The 19,392-nt window shown below is 46.1% G+C and overlaps 2 long non-coding RNA genes across 2 annotated transcripts in view; one reads left to right on the forward strand and one right to left on the reverse strand.

Annotated features, from left to right (window-relative positions):
* Window positions 1–11,524, forward strand: part of LOC119940879 — a 29,653-nt gene extending 18,129 nt beyond the window's left edge. Inside the window, exons 2-3 of the long non-coding RNA XR_005455060.1 lie at window positions 9,966–10,276; window positions 11,443–11,524. This is a non-coding gene — a long non-coding RNA (uncharacterized LOC119940879). The remainder of the gene's footprint in view (window positions 1–9,965; window positions 10,277–11,442) is intronic.
* The window catches only part of LOC119940877, a 45,504-nt gene that overhangs the window by 23,564 nt on the left and 2,548 nt on the right, over window positions 1–19,392 (reverse strand). The gene's annotated exons all lie outside the window — the stretch shown is intronic.

A 19,392-nucleotide genomic window follows, 5' to 3' on the forward strand; every position in this document is an offset into this window, starting at 1 on the left:
CAGAAGGGAGTGGGAGAAGAGGAAAGGAGGGCTTAGGGAAGGCGTCTCGGAGGAGATGGGCCTTCTATAAGGCTCAGAATGGAGCAAGGATGGGTTCCAGTCTGGTCAGTGTGGGGAGAAGAACTGGGTTTAGGATGAACAGTGAGGTTGAAGGGCTGGACAATTGCTCCCCCTGTAACTCTCCCTCCCCGACTCAGCCCAGCATGGGCACTCAGGAATTCCGACTATCTGAACCTGCGGTATGGTATGTTTGCGCTTGGGTTTTCTGTAGGAAAGTCCCTGTCCCCTCTGCTTGCTCCCTCCTGAGAGGTCACGGGTTCTAATCCCAGCTCCGCCACTTGTCGGCTGTGTGACTTTGGGCAAGTTGCTTCACTTCTCTGGGCCTCAGTTCCCTCATCTGGAAAATGGGGGTGAAGACTGGGAGCCCCACGTGGGACAACCTGATTACCTTGTAGCCCCCGTAGCACTTAGAACAGTGCTGGGCACCTAGTAAGTACTTAACAAATGCCATGATGATGATGATGATAATAATAATTGAAGTATTTGTTAAGCGCTTACTATGTTCTAAACGCTGGTGTAGAAACATGGTAATGAGGTGAGTCACTGAGCCGTGGGGCTCTCAGTCTTAATCCCTATTTTACAGATGAGGTAACTGAGGCCCAGAGAAGTGCCCAAGGTCACCCGGCTGACGCGTGGCAGAGCTGGGATTAGAACCCACATCCTCTGACTTCCAAGCCCGGGTTCTTTCCGTTTAGGCCGTGCTGCTTCTCATCTTCTCCTTCCATTTCCTGGACCCATGACCAGGCCTTTAGTGTCATCTCCCCTCCCCCTGAACTTCCAAATGCAGTGGGCAGGAAAGCCACACTAGGAAATGGGAAAGGTGAGCAAGTTGGGGAGGGGGCAGAGGTGGAGAGGAATCAGGGAGAGACTTACTTATCAAATCCACAATTGTGGAAATCACTCCAACGGAATGGGATTACCCCTGGCCTTTCTTAGAACCCCTTCTCCCAATCCCACACAAGACACAGATCCTTTTGCTAGCACGGTATAAAACACAAAAGCAAAAAAACAAAAGCACTGTGATTTTTAGCCTGCGTCTATGACTAAGATTAGGCCTCTTCGCTGGGGAGGTAAAAACGGAACAAAAGAGCTTTATGTTTGAGCAAGAAATGAATTAAAGAGCAAGGACAAGGAATTGATGAAGATAAAAAATTGAATTTGCCAAGTTATCATCATCATCATCAATCGTATTTATTGAGCGCTTACTGTGTGCAGAGCACTGTACTAAGCGCTTGGGAAGTACAAGTTTGCAACATATAGAGACAGTCCCTACCCAACAGTGGGCTCACAGTCTAAAAGTTGTTAAAGACTGAGGAGATCTAGGGTAATAGTTTACTAGTATCTTATTTCTTTGGGGATCATTCACCACAGATCCTAGTTGAAAACTGTAAATACCGATGAGAGTGAGGAATTCTGTACCTCACAGAGTAAATAGATGAAATAAAAACGATGAATAGTTTGGCAATTGACCATAATAATGGAGAGATGTTCTAAGGAAAGTGATGGATGGTGTTTATTGAACGATTACCGTGTGCAAAGCATTGTACTAAGTGCTTGGGAGAATATATGACAACAGAGTTGGTATTCACAATCCCTGCCCACGAGGAGCTTACAGTCTAGAAGGGGAAGTGGACATTAAAATAAATTACAGATCGTCAGACGATCGTTATTTATTGAACGCTTACTGTGTGCAGAGCACTGTTCCAAGCTCTTGGGAGTGTACAAGCCAACAATAAGCAGACATATTCCCTGCCCACAGTGAGTTTATAGTCTGGGCGGAGGCAGGCGTTAATATAAATGAATACATTACAGATTTGTACGTAAGTGCTGTGGGGCTGGGAAGGATTGGGTGAGTATAGGGATAAAGATGTAAGTGCTAAAGGGCCAGGGTGAGTAGCAAAGTACTTAAGGGAAAATAATAATAATGATGATGATGGTATTTAAGCGCTTACTATGTACCAGACACTGTATTGAGCTCTTGGCTGAATACAAGCCAGTTGGGTTGGACATAGTCCCTGTCCCATGAAGGGCGCACAGTCCAAATCCCCATTTTGCAGATGAGGTAATTGAGGGCCAGAGAAGTGAAGTGGCTTGAGTAAGGTCACATAGCAGACAAGTGGCAGAGCTGGGATTAGAATCCATGATCTTCTGATTCCCAGGCCTGGGCTCTGGAATACCATGTCTGGGGATATTCATTCATTCATTCATATTTATTGAGCGCTTACTGTGTGCAGAGCACTGTACTTTATTCAATCGTATTTATTGAGCACTTACTGTGTGCAGAGCACTGTACTAAGCACTTGAAAAGTACAGTTCGGCAACAAATATCTAAATGTAAGTAGACCAGCAGTCCCACAGAAGTCATTTTGGGGAATTGTCTAGGTCTGGAGGACTGTCAGACCAGCTGAGCTGATAACATCCAGTTTCTGATCTGAGTACTGGTGTTGTCCTATCAAAATGACCTCTTTTTACTCCTTGCCAGTATTGACTTCAATTTAAAACTTGTGAAGGATAAAACGTTGAGATTTCAGATAAGGGCCAGCGCGTAGTGTACCTTTTAGGGCTGCAGGTTCCCAGACCGCTCTTCTCTCAGACACTGCATACTACGAATCCCTCACTGAACTTGACGAGCTCTTTAACTCAAAAGAGGAGGAACTAAATCCTCCCCTGACCCTCCTGCATTTTGAAACCGGAGCAGAATAAAGCCAGAATCCCCAAAGCCCCGATTAAAATGAGGATCATCATTCCCGTGGCAAAGTCAGGGCTGCTTCTGCCAGAGAAGGAAGCTTTGTTCATAACTACCAGGGAGTCAGGGTTGATTGATAGACAGGCATGGGGTTTGTGCTGTTAGCAGGGAAGCTGAAAACTCTGAACTCAAGTTCCAGCAAATGAATGAAGTGGAATAATAGGATTTCAGTTATATCTCAATTTTCTATTTCTAGGCCTTAAATGTACTAATTCTTTTGGCTCCATCATTCTGTTAAGCAGTTCATCTTAGTTCAACATCTTGACTACTGAGAATGATAATAATTGTGGTATTTACCAAGAACTTATGTGCCAAGCACTGTCCTAAGTGCTGGGGTAGATACAAGCCCCATTTGGGCTCACTATCCTTCTCACTGTACCTTGATCTAGTCTAACTCGTCTCCGAGCCCTCACCCTCTGGCCTGGAATGCCCTCCTTCATCAAATCCAACAGACAATTACTCTCCTCCTCATCAAATCCAACAGACAATTACTCTCCTCCCCTTTAAAGCCTTAATGAAGACACATCTCCTCTAAGAGGCCTTCCCTGACTAAGCCCCGCTTTTCACTTCTCCTGCTCCCTTCTGCATTGCCCTGACTTGCTCCCTTCTTTCACCTTTCCTCCCAGCCGCACAGCACTTATGTACATATCTGTCATTTATTTATATTAAGGTCTGCCTCCCGTTCTAGACTGTAAGCTTGTTGTGGGCAGGGAATGTGCCTATCATATTGTCCTCTCCCAAGCGCTTAGTACAGTGCCCCACACACAGTAAATGCTCAACAAATACGATTGGATGAGGGAGAATGAGGATTGAATCCTCATTTTGCCAATGAGGGAACTGAAGGCATAGAGAAGTGAAGTGACTTCCCAAGATAACACAGCAGGTACATGGTGGAACTGGGATTAGAACCCACGTCCTTTTTTGCCCCAGGCTCTTTCCACTAGGCCACACTGCTTCTGAGAAATCAACCCCTGGAGCAAACTGTAGAAAGTAGACGTGTAATTGGAGCCCCCATTCTTTTATGCTGTAAGAAAATAATCATAATTTAGGAATACCAGGGTCTCATTTGATTTAGATAATTTAATGGTGACATGTTGGGTTTTTGAAGGCTGCTTCCTTCTAAATCCATCTCCAGATCTGTCATTCCTCACTAGCCTATTTTATTTTAAGGAATTTGTTTTAAACATATAGGAAAGATAGTATCCCTTTTTTTTCTTCCAGGAAAATTATAGCCTATAGGAGGAAGAGATTGAAGTCAAAGTAGAAAAACCCCTCCTTTATTCCACATTTACATGAATAACGTGAGCACAGAATCCGATACACAGCACTGGGATATATCTTCCGATGAAAATAAGTTGGGGAAAAACCAAAAGTGATTTTAGATGCTTGTTGCCTGCATTTATGTCTGGCACATCTCAGAAAGGGATAGGGAGGAAGTTTGTTCTTTATAAATCACTCTATTAGAATCATAGTGATTTTTTTTTTTTCTCCTCAACTGTCCCCTGTGATCTTGGATGATTACATATTCTCTCATGTTTCTTATGGGTTCACAGCAGCTTGTCTGTTTGATTAGGTGAACAAGCTGAGCGACTTCACTACCAACCCTGATTGTTTTGGGAATGGTGAATATCCAACCCCCACATAAGGAAAGAACTTGTGTACATTGTTCACTTACTAGGGCAATACTAGGCAATACCGTGCAGCATGGTGGAGTGGATATAGCATGGGCTTGGTAGTCAGAAGCACCTGAGTTCTAGTCCCAGCTATGCCACTTGTCTGCTGTGTGACCTTGGGCAAGTCACTTCACTTCTTTGGGCCTCAGTTTCTTCATCTGGAAAATGGGGATTAAGACCTTGAGCCCCTTATAGGACAGGGACTGTGCCCAACCTAGTTACCTTTTATCTACCCCAGCGCTTAGTATAGCGCTTGGCACATTGTAAGCACTAAAATACTGCTATTATTATTGTTATGTAGTACCCTCCCTGATGGGAAAGGGGAGATGGGAATCTATGAGCTACACCTCTTGTCTCTATATTCACTCATCTCTCCCCTTCTCTTGTTTTCCTGGAGAAAAAAAATTCCAGAGTGTCCTGGCAAGAATAAGCTCATTAGGAAAATCAAAACAGACTTGACCCAGGGGGAAGAAAAACATCCATAGAGGAGAAGTTTGTCTCAGCTTGGCCGTATTGGATTCCTCATGGCCCTCACACAAGAAAAGTGCTTGGCACATAGTGAGAGCTTAACAAATGTCATTATTATTATAATACCCAAGCCCTTTTTCCTCAACTGTTTTGGTAGTGAGTGGGAAAGGGCTGATTCCTCCATCCCCTCTGGCATTATTCATTCATTCAATCCTATTGAGCACTTACTGTGTGCAAAGCACTGTACTAAGCGCTTGGGAGAGTACAATAGTACCATAAACAGCCACATTCCCTGCCCACAATAAGTCTGCAGTCTAGAGTATTAGGGTGCCAGAGCGAGTTTCGTTGGACACCAGGAAGAATCGCTTGACCGTCAGGAGGACTGGGCATTTGAATCTTGATCCCTGTGGGCATCTTTAAACTAGGAGAGAAAACCATCTTTCTGGGTGGTTTACACAGTCTCCTGTCTGAAGCCTTGGGGCTGGATCAGCTCTGAGATTTGAGGCACTGTGTCCGTATTGCTTTTCTGAACTGGAAGTGATCAATCTAGCATTAAAATACGCAACACGACCATTCTTATCTTAGGCACTCTGGCACCAGGATTGGAAATGAGAAAGTTGAATGGAGCAGAGAGCTTATTAATCCCAGATCACGGAAAAAAAGAAAAAAAAATATCGTTGGGGCAGGACATGGCCGTTTTCTCAAATCACAACAATCTGTAGCGATCGACCAAAATTGGCACGAGTTTTTCCTCCTTGAAACAAAATATCTGGTGCAGGCTTCCTAAGTGCTAGAAATGCCCAGGGGTCTCTTTCGGTCTGTTGTTTATTGTCTGTTTACATGGGATGTTATCCATCTGTCAAATAATTCAAACATTCAAATGCCGAAATCCATCCCTTATGGATAGCGGGTGGATCTGAAGCCTTCTCTGAGGAATTTCCAGTGAATTAATTACCTATCCTTTTGCATGGCTTCCTCATGTGTGATAGATATAACCTGAAGAGAATTCTTCATTTAAGCAGGATCCCAGTTTGTCGACGCAAGTTGTTTAATAGATCAGCAGTAGTCTTCGTTTCGATTACTAATGCCACATTAGCATTTGACTGAATTAGGTATTGTTCCGACTTGCTATTTGGATACCTCCATTCTATCGTGGTTGCTTTTGTTCTTTTCTATGTCCCGTAAAAATCTACCTTGTACCAAGCGTGAGTTAGCTTATGCGATAATAATGATGGCATTTGTTAAGTGCTTACTATGTGCCAAGCACTGTTCTAAGCCCTGGGGGAGATACAAGGTTATCAGGTTGTCCCAGGTGGGGTTCAAAGTCTTAATCCCCATTTTACAGGTGAGGGAACTGAGGCACAAGAGAAGTGACTTGCCCAAAGTCACACAGCTGAGAAGTGGAGGAGCCAAGGTTAGAACCCACGACCTCTGACTCCCAAGCCCGGGCTTTTTCCATTAAGCTATGCAATAATTGACGGCCGAGATATCCAAATTTGACTCTTTTGTCCTGTATCTCGGCTCCCCTGTGAAATATGGAAAAGTCTGACCCATGCTAAGAAGAAAGGTAGGAGAGGAGGAATTGAAATCACTGAGGTAGAGCATGGCACAGAATGATTATAATTGCGATGTTTAAGCGTTTACTACGTGCCAAGCACTGTTCTAAGCCATAGGGGCGGATAGAAGGTAATCAGGTTGGACACAGTTCCTGTCCCACATAGGGCTCACAGTCTTCATCCCCATTCTACAGATGAGGTAACTGAGGCCCAGAGAAGTGAAGTGACTTGCCCAAGCACAGCAGATATGTGGTGGAGCCGGAATTAGAACCCAGGTCCTTCTGAGTCCCAAGTCCGGGCTCTATCTACTAGGGCATGCTGCTTCTCTTTAGTATTAATCATCTTGATTCAGAACCACCTCCATGTCTACCTGCTGGGGATTATCCCCAGGGAGAGACGGGCAACTCAAGCACAGAGGTTGCCTAAGAGGTTGAGAAGTTTGGATTTCTACTCCTGAATGACCTTAAAGTATCTGAAAGTGTTCTTGTTTTTTCAAAAGACACTCCGGTCATTCATCTATCTCGGCATTTGGGAGAGAGTGTTGTGGAGAGACTGAAAGAAGGCTTTACTCCTCTCTTATCCTCTGGCTTCCAGGCCTGTGCTCTTTCCACTAAGCCACGGGGCTTCTCTTTGAGCCCCTTTATAGCTGGGACTTCATCATCATCATCATCACCAATGGTATTTATTAAGTGCGTACTGTGTAGAGAGCACTGTACTAAGAGCTTGGGAGAGAGTACAATACATCGGAGTTGGCAGACACATTCATCATCATCATCAGTCGTATTTATTGAGCGCTTACTGTGTGCAGAGCACTGTACTAAGCGCTTGGGAAGTACAAGTTGGCAACACATTCCCTACCAACCTACCACCTGTAGATATATTTATACAGATTTATTACTCTATTTTACTTGTACATATTTACTATTCTATTTATTTTGTTAATGTGGTGCATCTAGCTTTATTTCTATTTGTTCTGATGACTTGACACCTGTCCACATGTTTTGTTTTATTGTTTATCTCCCCCTTCTAGACTGTGAGCCCGTTGTTGGGTGGGGACCGTCTCTATACGTTGCCAACTTGTACTTCCCAAGCGCTTAGTACAGTGCTCTAAACACAGTAAGCGCTCAATAAATACGACTGAATGAATGAATGAATGAGAAGGAGCTTACAGTCCAGAGGAACTTAATGAGAAGAGTTGTCTTACTCCATTCTATTTCTAATGCATCTCCCATGGTTTACATTTTAGAGTAATCAATCAAATACCTAACTGGGGTCTTTTCCCAACAAGATGTCAATGATTTCCCCATTCCTAGCCATTATCCTGGGAATGAAAATATATCCATAAAGGGAAACTACAAAAAACAGATTAGAAAACAGCAGTGCTGCCGATGCCGTTAGATGCACATAGATGAAGCGTGAGAAGGAGCACGGCCTAGCGGAAATCAATCAATCAATCGTATTTATTGAGCGCTTACTGTGTGCAGAGCACTGTACTAAGCGCTTGGGAAGTACAAGTTGGCAACATATAGAGACAGTCCCTACCCAACAGTGGGCTCACGGTCTAAAAGGGGGAGACAGAGAACAAGACCAAACATACTAACAAAATAAAATAAATAGAATAGATATGTACAAGTAAAATAAATAAGGAAAGAGCATGGGCCTGGGAATCAGAGGACCTGGGTTCTAATCCCGGCTCAGCCGCATGTTGGCTGTGTGACCTTGGGCCAATCCATAAGTATCGGTCAGCCCAATATTGTCAACATTTGCAAACTGTGAAATCAGCAGACAGTTTTCGGCGGTATTCACCCAGACTCATTTTAGAAACGGGAGTTGATTGAATGTTGTACCCATTTCAAAGATGAATTGGAAATGATCCTGAAACTCTAAAACTTGACCTAGCCTTACCGGTTAAGCACACTCTGCCGACTAGTTGATCTGGCCTACGTCCAAGGTGTCAGAAACGACTGCACTTTTACATTGAAAATCCCATTCTTAGGTGGAGAAATTCTGGGAAGCATTTTGTGTAATTAGGCTTTGTAAAAATAATCAAGTATGATCATTTGAACGAGAGACAGAAAGCAAGAAGAGATTGCCAACATAATCTCTTTCACTAATAAATGTAGCACATGATCAAGAGAAGTGTTTCCATACAGATCTTGAATTTCTGGGAAACAACAGATAGTTTGATCTTGAATTTCTTAAATGGGATTGATAGTTCTCTCTGCTAAAGAACTGTGGGAAAGAAATACGTAGTGAAAATTGGTGGGGGAACCCCCTTCTCTCTCTCTCTCTCTCTCTGTGTGGATCTCCAAGGGCTCAGCTCCCATTGATGTTGGCGAGAAGTAGCGTGGCCTAGTGGATAGAGCACAGGCTTGGGAGTCAGAAGGTCCTGGGTTCTAGTCCTGACTCTGCCACTTGTCCACTGTGTGACTTTGGACAAGTCACTTCACTTCTCTGGGCCTCAGGTCCCTCCTCTGTAAAATGGGGATTTAAATTGTGCGACAGGGACTGAGTCCAATCCGATTAGCTGCGAGCTTCTTGTGGGCAGGGACAACAGTGACATTTATTAAGCACTTACTATGTTCCAGGCACTGTACTAAGCCCTGGGGTGGATGCAAGCAGACCGGATTGGACACAGTCCCTGTCCCACCTCAATCCTCATTTTATAAAAGAGGGAACTGAGGCCCAGAGAAGTGAAGTGACTTGCAGAAGTGACACAGCAGACAAGTGGCAGAGCCGGGATTAGAACTCATGCCCTTCTTACTCCCAGGCCCACAATCAATCCACTCTGCCATGCTGATTCCTACCCCAGCGCTTACAACAGTGCCTGGCTCATAGGAACCACAATTATTAGTATTATTATTTCTCTACGGTTAGACAGTATGGTTAGAGAATTAGCAAGGTTTAACGGACAGAGCCCGGGCTTGGGAGTCGGAAGTCATGGGTCCTAATCCCGGCTCTGCCACTTTTCAGCTGTGTGCCTTTGGGCAAGTCATTTAACTTCTCTGTGCCTCAGTTCCCTCATCTGTAAAATGGGGATTAAGACTGTGAGCCCTGCGTGGGGCAACCTGATTACCTTGCATCTCCCCCAGCGCTTAGAACAGTGCTCTCCCCCTCGTCCCCCTCTCCACCCCCCCATCTTACCTCCTTCCCTTCCCCACAGCACCTGTATATATGTATATATGTTTGTACATATTTCTCTATTTATTTTACTTGTACATATCTATTCTATTTATTCTATTTTGTTAGTATGTTTGGTTTTGTTCTCTGTCTCCCCCTTTTAGACTGTGAGCCCACTGTTGGGTAGGGACTGTCTCTATATGTTGCCAATTTGTACTTCCCAAGCGCTTAGTACAGTGCTCTGCACATAGTAAGCACTCAATAAATACGATTGATGATGATGACGATGCTCGGCACATGGTGAGCACTTAATGAATACCATCATTATCATTCTTAATACAGGGCGGGGAATTCGTTTCCACGTCGGCAATTAAGGCCTGCGGATTGTGGCTGCTGCCTGGTTCACGGAGCCGGGCCCGAGTCCTCTTGTTGGAACTTCAGCCGCCTCTGTGACCCTGCCGACCAAGCGAGCCCGTCTTCCGACCGCCGCTCGGGATCAAGAGCTCCTCCTCGGCTGGCGTGGGATACCTAATCGGGGCCGGGGGAGCGCGGGTCACCTCAGCCCGGCCGTGGGCAGGTAGCGATGTGCTCACTGGCAGATGGTGGCCATTACCGACGCTCCGCGAAGGCCGCGTGGAGAGGCGGGCACCGAGGTAGGCATGATGGAGTCATTGAGATTCCACGCAAGATGCGAACAGATGTGAGGGTCGCGGGGACAGCCCGCCGTAAACAACACACCGGCAGAATGTTTAAAAAGCGTCAGTGGGGACGGATGGGAAGGGAGCCTGGTGTGAGAAAGGTGGGGAACGGGGGCCCGATGGCCCAATGTGCGTGTGTGTCCGGGGGGACGGGACTCCCGCACATGGCTCCACCACTTGACTTGCCCAAAGTTACAGAGAAGTTTCACTTTTCTGTGCCTCAGTTGCCTCATCTGTAAAATGGGGATTGAGTCTGTGAGCCCCATATGGGACAGGAACTGTGTCCACCCCAGCGCTCAGTACAGTGCCTGGCACACAGTAAGCACTTAACAAATTCCATCATTATTAACTCAGGAATGGCGATCACCAGCCCGGCCCCCATATGCAGCCTCTTTTTTTTTTTTTTTTCTTTTTATGGTTTTTAATAATAATCGTGGCATTTGTGAGAGCTTACTATGTGCCAGGCACTGTACTAAGCACTGGGGTGGATACAGGCAAATCGGGCTGGACGCAGTCCCTGTCCCACGTGGGGCTCACAGTCTTGATTCCCACTTTGCAGACGAGGGAATCCATAGGAGGGAACATATTCAATTCATTCAATTGTATTTATTGAGTGCTTAACTGTGGGCAAAGCACTGTACTAAGCGCTTGGGAGAGTACAGCAACAGACACATTTCTTGTTGGGTAGGGGCTGTCTCTATATGTTGCCAACTTGTACTTCCCAAGCGCTTAGTACAGTGCTCTGCACACAGTAAGCGCTCAATAAATACGATTGATTGGTTGCCCACAACAAGCATATTGAATCCACATTTTACAGACTAGGAAACTGAGCCCACTGTTGGGCAGGGACCGTCTCTGTATGTTACCAACTTGTACTTCCCAAGCGCTTAGTACAGTGCTCTCACACAGTAAGTGATCAATAAATACGATTGAATGAATGAAGTGACTTGCCCAGTCAGCCAGCAGGGATTAGAATCCAGGTCTCCTGAATCTCAGGCCCTTGCTGAGAGGCATTTTAAGATTGTTTTTATTTTACTTTCTCCTTTTCTCAGCTCCTCCTCAGCCTCACCCAAAGGAAGCTTCGCTTATATGCCTACGTGTGTGGTTTTGTGTTCACTCAGTGTTTCCTTGAGAGACCCTAAAGTGTCCGTCACCGGGGCTTCATCTATTGCCCTCTGGAGTTCCTCGGGCCGACTCACTGCCTACTCATTTGGCTCGATCCAGTGAAAAGAGCCCGTGCTTGGGAGTCAGAGGATCTGGGTTCTAATCCCTGCTCAGCCACTTCGGGTGACCTTGGGTGAGTCACTTCCCTTCTTTTCCTCATCTGGAAAATGGGGATTCAATACCCATTCTTTGTCCTGCTTCGATTGGGAGCCCCCTCGGGGACACGAACTGTATCCAGCCTGATTTAACTTGCATCTACCGCAGCGCTTAGTTAAGTGTTTGGTCCCCACTGAGCACTAACGAGATGTCCCAGTTCCGATGATGATTATTGCTACCACGAAATGCCAGTTCCAGGTGCGTGACCAGAGCGGTGGGCTCTGGGATGGAGAGTGGGAGGGGGCTTTAAAAATAATGGGGAAATGAAGGAGCAGGATCCTGACCCGATCCTGATCCTGACCTGACCCCTGCCCCATGAAGCCTGTGGGTTTCAGGTCTTCCTCCCATTGCCCGCATCCCTTGGGACAGCGTTTTCCCAGAGCCTGGAGCGGTGGCGAGCCCTCCCCGCCTTTGGAGAACGGCTCCGTGAGAACGTAAGCGCCGCTTGGCAGGGCCACTTTTCCATTCCTGAACTCGGCTCTGGCAGGACTCCACTGAGCTGAAAATGTCTGTCTTCCTGGGGCATCGGTGAAGTCAAGAGCTATCCACTCCCTCTAAACACGGTAATAATGAGGAGGATGATGATAATGATAGAACCCAAGTATTTTTTTTATGGCATTTGTGCCAAGCACTGTTCTAAGTGCTGGGGGGATACAAGGTAATCAGGTTGTCCCACATGGGGCTCACAGTCTTAATCCACATTTTCCAGATGAGGGAACTGAGGCACAGAGAAGTTAAGTGACTTGCCCAAAGTCGCACAGCTAAGTGGCCGAGCTGGGATTAGAACTCATGACCTCTCACTCCCAAGCCCGTGCTCTTTTCTCTGAGCCATGCCTTAGGAATAAAGACATATGTGGGAGCTGAATTGGTTTTGGCAGGTGGGGTTCACTACCGTTGTGAACTAGACAAACACACACACAGACACACTCCCACACCCCGCAGCCCTTCTTCCTATACAAAGTCTCACACACACACACACCTCTCTTTCTATATGAGGACCACCCCCCTTCTTCCTATAAAAAGTCACACACACACAACTCTCTTTCTATATGAGGACCACCCCCCCTTCTTCCTATGTTATGAGATCTTCAGGAGAAATTAGGATGCTCACCTGGAAAAGGACCAAGGCTTTTGCATTAATTACAACATTCGTGCAACCGATGTGTAAATGATTAAGCGGGTCAGGATCCTGCTCCTTTATTTCCCCATTATTTTTAAGCCCCCATCCCACTCTCCCATCCAGGAGTGACCCAGTGGATGCCTGACTCCAGACCAGGGACACTGTGGTGGGATCGAGTGGACACATCTGACTCTCTCCAGCCCTTGGTCAGCTCAGGAATAAAAAGGCTCTGCAACCGTGGCCTTGGGGCAAGAATATGATGCTTTCAATTACTCTTTCTTTTTTAACGGTATTTGTTAAGCGCTTACTATGTGCCAGGAACAGTTCTAAGCACTGGGGGAGATGGAAGCTAGTCAGGCTGGACACGGTCCCGGTCCCACTCAAGGCTCTCAGTCTTCATCCCCATTTTACCGATGAGGGAACTGAAGCCCAGAGGAGTGAAGTGACTTGTCCAAGCTCACACAGCAGGCAAGTAGCGAAGTCGGTATTCTCCCAGGCCTGTGCTCTATCCTCTAGGCCATGGTGCTTCTCTGTTTTCGAAGACTTGATTGGAAAAGATTTGATTTGAAGACTCTGATTTGAAAAGAAGCTGCGCTTTTGTCACCGTGATAGGTCAGCAGCATAAGAATAACAATATTTTCATCTTGGTGGCGTTTAATGTAAGTAAAATTACATCCCCCTCTCAACTGTAACCTTGTCCTGAGCAGGAGATGTGTCTACCAACTTGATAACACTGTAGCATGCCAAGTGCTGCAAAAGAAGGTCTCTGGAGGTCGTGGGTTCTACTACCGGCTCCGCCACTTACCTGCTGTGTGACCTTGGGCAAGTGACTTCTCCGGGCCTCAGTTCCCTCGTTTATAAAATGGGGATTGAGCCTGTGAGCCCCTTGTGGGACAGGGACTTTGTCCAACCTGATTTGCTTGTATCTATCTCAGTGCTTGGCACAGAGTAAATGCTTAACAAATACCGCAATTATTATTACACCTCTAAAGGTTATCTAAACCGAGGGGGAGGTACCCTTCAGCCTCTAGGGCTTAAGGCATTACCACGATTTCCAGTGGTAGATAGATTGCTAACTCGATCTCTCCTCACAAAATATTTTGTATATTAAAAGCTTAGTACCTGATCCACAGAGGGCTCTCAGTCTAAGGCAGAAAGAGAACAGGACATGGACAGAAGTGAAATTCATTCATTCAATCGAATTTGAGTGCTTACTTTGTGCAGAGCACTGTACTAAGCGCTTGGGAAGTACAAGTTGGCAACATATAGAGACGGTCCCTACCCAACAGCGGGCTCACAGTCTAGAAGGGGGAGACAGACAACAAAACATATTAAAATAAAATAAATAGAACAGTAAATATGTACAAGTAAAATAAATAGTCCAAGGTCACACTGCAGGCAAGTTGCAGAGACAGGATTAGAACCTAGGTCCTAATGAATCCCAGGCCCGTGTTCATTCATTCAATCTTATCTATTGAGCGCCTACTAAATGCAGAGGATAATAATAATAACTGTGGTATTTGTTAAATGCTTACCAAATGTCAGGCACTGTACTAAGCACAGGGGTAGATTCTAGGTAATCGGGTTGGATATAGTCTCTGTCCCACATGGGCTCACAGTCCAGGTGAGGTAACTGAGGTCCAGAGAAGTGAAGGAACTTGCCCTAGGTCACACAGCAGACAAATGGTGAAGCGGGAATTAGAACCCAGGTCCTTCTACCTCCAGAGGTCTGGACATACGGCTGTTGACTGGATGTGCTGACATTCCAAGTTTAGGATTCCGGGGCCACGGCAGGGCATGTCTTTGGACCTGGGGGGCCGTGGTCATTTGAGCCCGGAGTTGTGAGTGCCCTGGGCTGTCACGGAGTGCCGCCTTTAGGGTGCCACAGGTGTGACGATGACCTGCAGGCCTCAGGAGCAGTGTGTTGGGGAAGGGGGGGCACTGACATTTTAGCCGAAAGGATTTTGGTAAACATCAAGTAGTGATGGATATTTGCTTCCACAAGTTGGACGGGCCTGCGTGTGCCACCGTTTACATGGTGGTGTAGCAGCCACAATTCTTTGCGCAAAATGTTGACTCCAGTCCAAGCGAGCAGCTGCGGGAGTGTGCGAGTGATTAGTTTGGCTTTCCAGTTCCCCGCTACCAGCCTCTGTTTAACATCATTTCCTTTCGGCCACCCTGCACGGTGCCAACTTGGCGAAGCCTCCATGCAGATGCCTTCCGTTTGCCAGTTAGCAGGGGCGTTTGGCCAGGACGAATGCCAACTCACCCCTTTTCCCTGCTCGTGGATTAAATTCGTTACAGCCGCTTAACATATGCAGTCTCGGCTGGCCCGTGGAGCCCTCTGGATGGTTTTACCCAAACTGGAACCCATGGTTTTTAGAGCCCATGTGCTGGAATTCTGACAATATGGCTTATGTAATAATGATAGTAATTATGGTGTTGCCAGGCACTATATTAAGCGCTGGGGTGGATATAAGCAAATCAGGTTGGCACAGTCCCTGTCCCACCTGGGGCTTACAGTCTCAATGCCCATTTTACAGATGAGGTAACTGAAGCACAGAGAAGTGAAGGGACTTACCCAAGGGCACACAGCAGGCCCTAGGGTGGTCCTTTTGCTCCCTGGGAATCCAGTGGTGGCAGGGTCAGCAACTAGCAGAGAAAAACAGCACTCTGCTTTTCAATCAGTAGGACCAAACTCCTGTCTTTCACGTTGTCCATGTATTTTATTGTTTTTTTTAATGGCGTTTGTTAAGCAACTACTATATGCCAGTCACTGTACTAACTGCTGGGTAGATACAAGCTAATCAGGTTGGGCACAGCCCCTGTCCCACTTGGGGCTTATAGTCTTAATCTCCATTTTACAGATGAGGGAGGGAACTGAGGCCCAGAGAAGTGAGGTGATTTGGCCAAGATCACCCAGCAGACATGAGACAGAGCAGGGATTAGAAGCCGGGTCCTTCTGATGTTCAGGCTCTTTGCACTAGGCCACTCTGTTCCTCCGCTGCTTTTGATCATAAGTGGCCGAGACCAAACCCCTTCCCCTCCTTGCTCTTAAGACCGTGAGCCGGGGATGGTGTGTAATTCTCTGTTCTTTTCCCCAGCACTTCATACAGGGCTTTGCCCACAGCAGATGCTTTAATAAATACTATTTCTACTCCTGGGTTAGCTCAGGGCAAAAATCGCCACATTCCTTTGCAGTCGAAGTCACCAACGGCCCATTGAAACTAAAATCCGGATCGCCCTTTGGCAAATTTTAACCGTGAAAAAGAAAAGCGGTGACTTAAGTGGCCTAAGTGGAAAAAACACGGGCCTGGGAATTGGAGGTTGTGGGTCTAATCCCGGCTCTGCTACCAATCTGCTGTAGGACCTTGATGAAGTCACTTCACTTTTCTGTGCCTCAGTTACCTTGTCTGTAGAATGGGGATTAAGGCTGTGAGCCCCATGTGGGACAGGGTGTGTGTCCAACCTGATTACCTTGTATCTTCTCCAGCACTTAGAACAGTGCTTGGTATCTAGTAAGTGCTTAACAAATACAATTATTATTATTATTGTCCAGCTGCTCTGTTCCCTATGGTGAAAAGTTTCCTTGCAGGCTGAGAAGAGAGAAAAGCAAAAGTCTGGGGTTTTTTTTTTGGTCTTAGTTGAAAAAGGAAGTAGATTTCAGATGGGTAGTGATCCGACTAAATTCAATTTCTGCCCATTGGCGTTTTTTTTTTTTTAATTGAATTTGTGCAGCACACATGCTGTGCCAAGCTCTTGTACAACCACTGGGGTAAATACAAGCAAATCAGGTTGGATACAGTCCCTGTCCCACATGGAGTTCACTTTCAGTCTCCCCGGCCAGTAAGAAAATTTGGCAAAATGCAGATCAGTTAAACGAGCTACAACGCAGCACAGCAGATCATGTTTTCGCCTCAAGGCTGATGGGTTACCAGGAGCCCGACTATGCGTAATTAATTGTAATCTACTATCTGGCAGGATAAAGGAAGCAAGTTCCTGAAAGATTTCGTCGAACTCAGCTCACTGACTGTCACTTGTCATTCAGAAATGTTAGCAGCGCTGCCAGCTTCTGAAAGTACAACGGTGATACCAGGTGGGTGACAGCTTAGTTTGAATTACGAAACGGAGTGGATTCAGTGGCTACTTGGCCAGAGAAAAAATGAACCCTGATGGAAAGAGCGGTGATGGCAACACCAATTTGTAGTTTGCTATTCTGTTTAGTTTGCATTGTAGACTCTAAGGAATATGTTCTAGACTGTGAGCCCGTTTCTAGACCGTGAGCCCGTTGTTGGGTAGGGACCGTCTCTATATGTTGCCAACTTGTACTTCCCAAGCGCTTAGTACAGTGCTCTGCACACAGTAAGCGCTCGATAAATACGATTGAGTGAATATATCCCCCGCCCCTCCATCTCTTCCTCTTCCCCATCGAGGGCCTCAACTAAATGAGCCAGGGTTTTGGCTAGTCAGCTGGGTTCGTGTGTCTTCCTCTCCAGGGAAGAAGTGGCGGCAAAAGTCTCAGTGGTCGGGGAACTTCATCGCTTCAAAGACATGCGCATCACCTGTTTTCCCAGTGCAGAACTTCAGTGACTTTGGGGACAAACTCCTGTCTGCTAGAACAAGCACAGTGGAGAACTCCGTTTCATGAATCAGAAAAACAATCAGGAAATATGGGCTTGTGGTTAATCTATCAATCAATGGTATTGAGCACTTACTCTATGGAGAGCACTGTACTAAGCACTTGGGAGAGTACAATGTAACAGAGTTGGTGGTTGCAATCCTGGCCCACAACCAGCTTCCAATCTAGAGGGGTCATGCCTGTTTCTTCTAGTCACTGGCAGGATTTCTCCGCTGACTAGGTTTAAGCATTGCCCTAATTGATGGGAAACCAACTGGACCCTCTCCTAGAAGAGGAAGTGAATTGATGACATCCCGGCTCTCTGGAAGAGCAAGAACATCATGAAATGGCATTCCTTAATACACACACCCACACACATTCACTCTCTCTTCTACCCCTCTAAAACGCAGCCAAATAGGAATTTATACAGGGACTGTGTCTAATTCCCAACTGTGTATTCTCACCCAGCGCTTATTGAAATGTTTTTATTATCACTGTATTTGTTAAGCACTTACTCTAAATGTGACGTTGATCCCATGGGCCATTTGGGGATTATTTGTTTTATTTCAGGGGGTTAGGGGAAATCCTAATCCTGACTCCGTCACTTTGCTGCATGACCGTGGGTAAGTCACTTAACTTCTGTGGGCCTCAGTTACCTCACCTGTAAAATGGGGATGAAGACTGTGAGCTCTGTGGGACAGGGACTGCGTCCAACCCGATTATCTTTGTATGTCCCGCAGCACTGAGTACAGTGACTGGCACGTAGAAAATGCTTAACAAATATCGAAAAAAAAATAATGGTATTTATTGGGCACTTACTGTGTGCACTATACTTAGCACTTGGGAGTATAATACAACGGAGTTGGTAGACATGACTGTAGACATGTTGAAATCAATCAGTGATATTGAGCGTTTACTGTGTGCAGAGCACTGTACTAATTACTTGGGAGAGTAATCAATCAGTGGTATTTGAGTGCTTACTGTGTGCAGAGCACTGTACTAAGCACTTGAGAGAGTAATCAATCAGTGGTATTTATTGAGCACTTACCGTGTGCAGAGCACTGCACTTAGCACTTGGGAGCATAATACAACAGAGTTGGTAGACACGACTGCAGACGTTGAAATCAATCAGTGATATTAAGCGCTTACTGTGTGCAGAGCACTGTACTAAGCACTTGGGAGACTAATCAATCAGTGGTATTTATTGAGCACTTACTGTGTGCAGACCACTGCACTTAGCACTTGGGAGCATAATACAAGAGAGTTGGTAGACACGACTGTAGACATGTTGAAATCAATCAGTGATATTGAGCGCTTACTGTGTGCAGAGCACCGATCTGTACTAAGCACTTGGAAGAGTAATCAATCGGTGGTATTTATTAAGCGCTTACTGTGTGCAGAGCACTGAACTAAGCACTTAGGAGAGTACGCCACAACAAAATTAGCAGACATGTTCCCTCCCCTCCCCTCTCAACCTTCCGGACCTAGACCGTACGGTCTAGAGGGGAGGACTTCCATGAACGTGAGGAAATGATTTGTTCTTCCTTCCAGATCCTGTATGTTAGCCAAGAAGGCACAGAAGAATCAATCAATCAATCGTATTTATTGAGCGCTTACTGTGTGCAGAGCACTGTACTAAGCGCTTGGGAAGTACAAGTTGGCAACATATAGAGACGGTCCCTACCCAACGGTGGGAGAAGAAGTATTCTACGGTTCAACTCTTCCTTTCGCATCTAGTGCAGCTCCTTTTCACGAGCCCTACTCCCTGCCAACGTCTCATCCCAGAATCGGCTCCATCTGAAAAGCCTGATGCGAGGTAAATTAGGTGGTCAAGCTGGGGCTGGAGGGAAACCAGCCTGGATGCCGGGGTCGGGCATTTGGAAAGAGGGCGAGCCACTGTCCGAATTTCTATCTGTTGGGCCTGTCGGTTCATCTTCGGGTCAGAGAAACAGCAACAAAGACAGAGTTTTTTCCAAATTTCCCGCTACTTTTCTCCATGCTCAGTCAGTGTGG

Source organism: Tachyglossus aculeatus, chromosome 19, assembly GCF_015852505.1.
Source record: "Tachyglossus aculeatus isolate mTacAcu1 chromosome 19, mTacAcu1.pri, whole genome shotgun sequence".
NCBI lineage: Eukaryota > Metazoa > Chordata > Mammalia > Monotremata > Tachyglossidae > Tachyglossus > Tachyglossus aculeatus.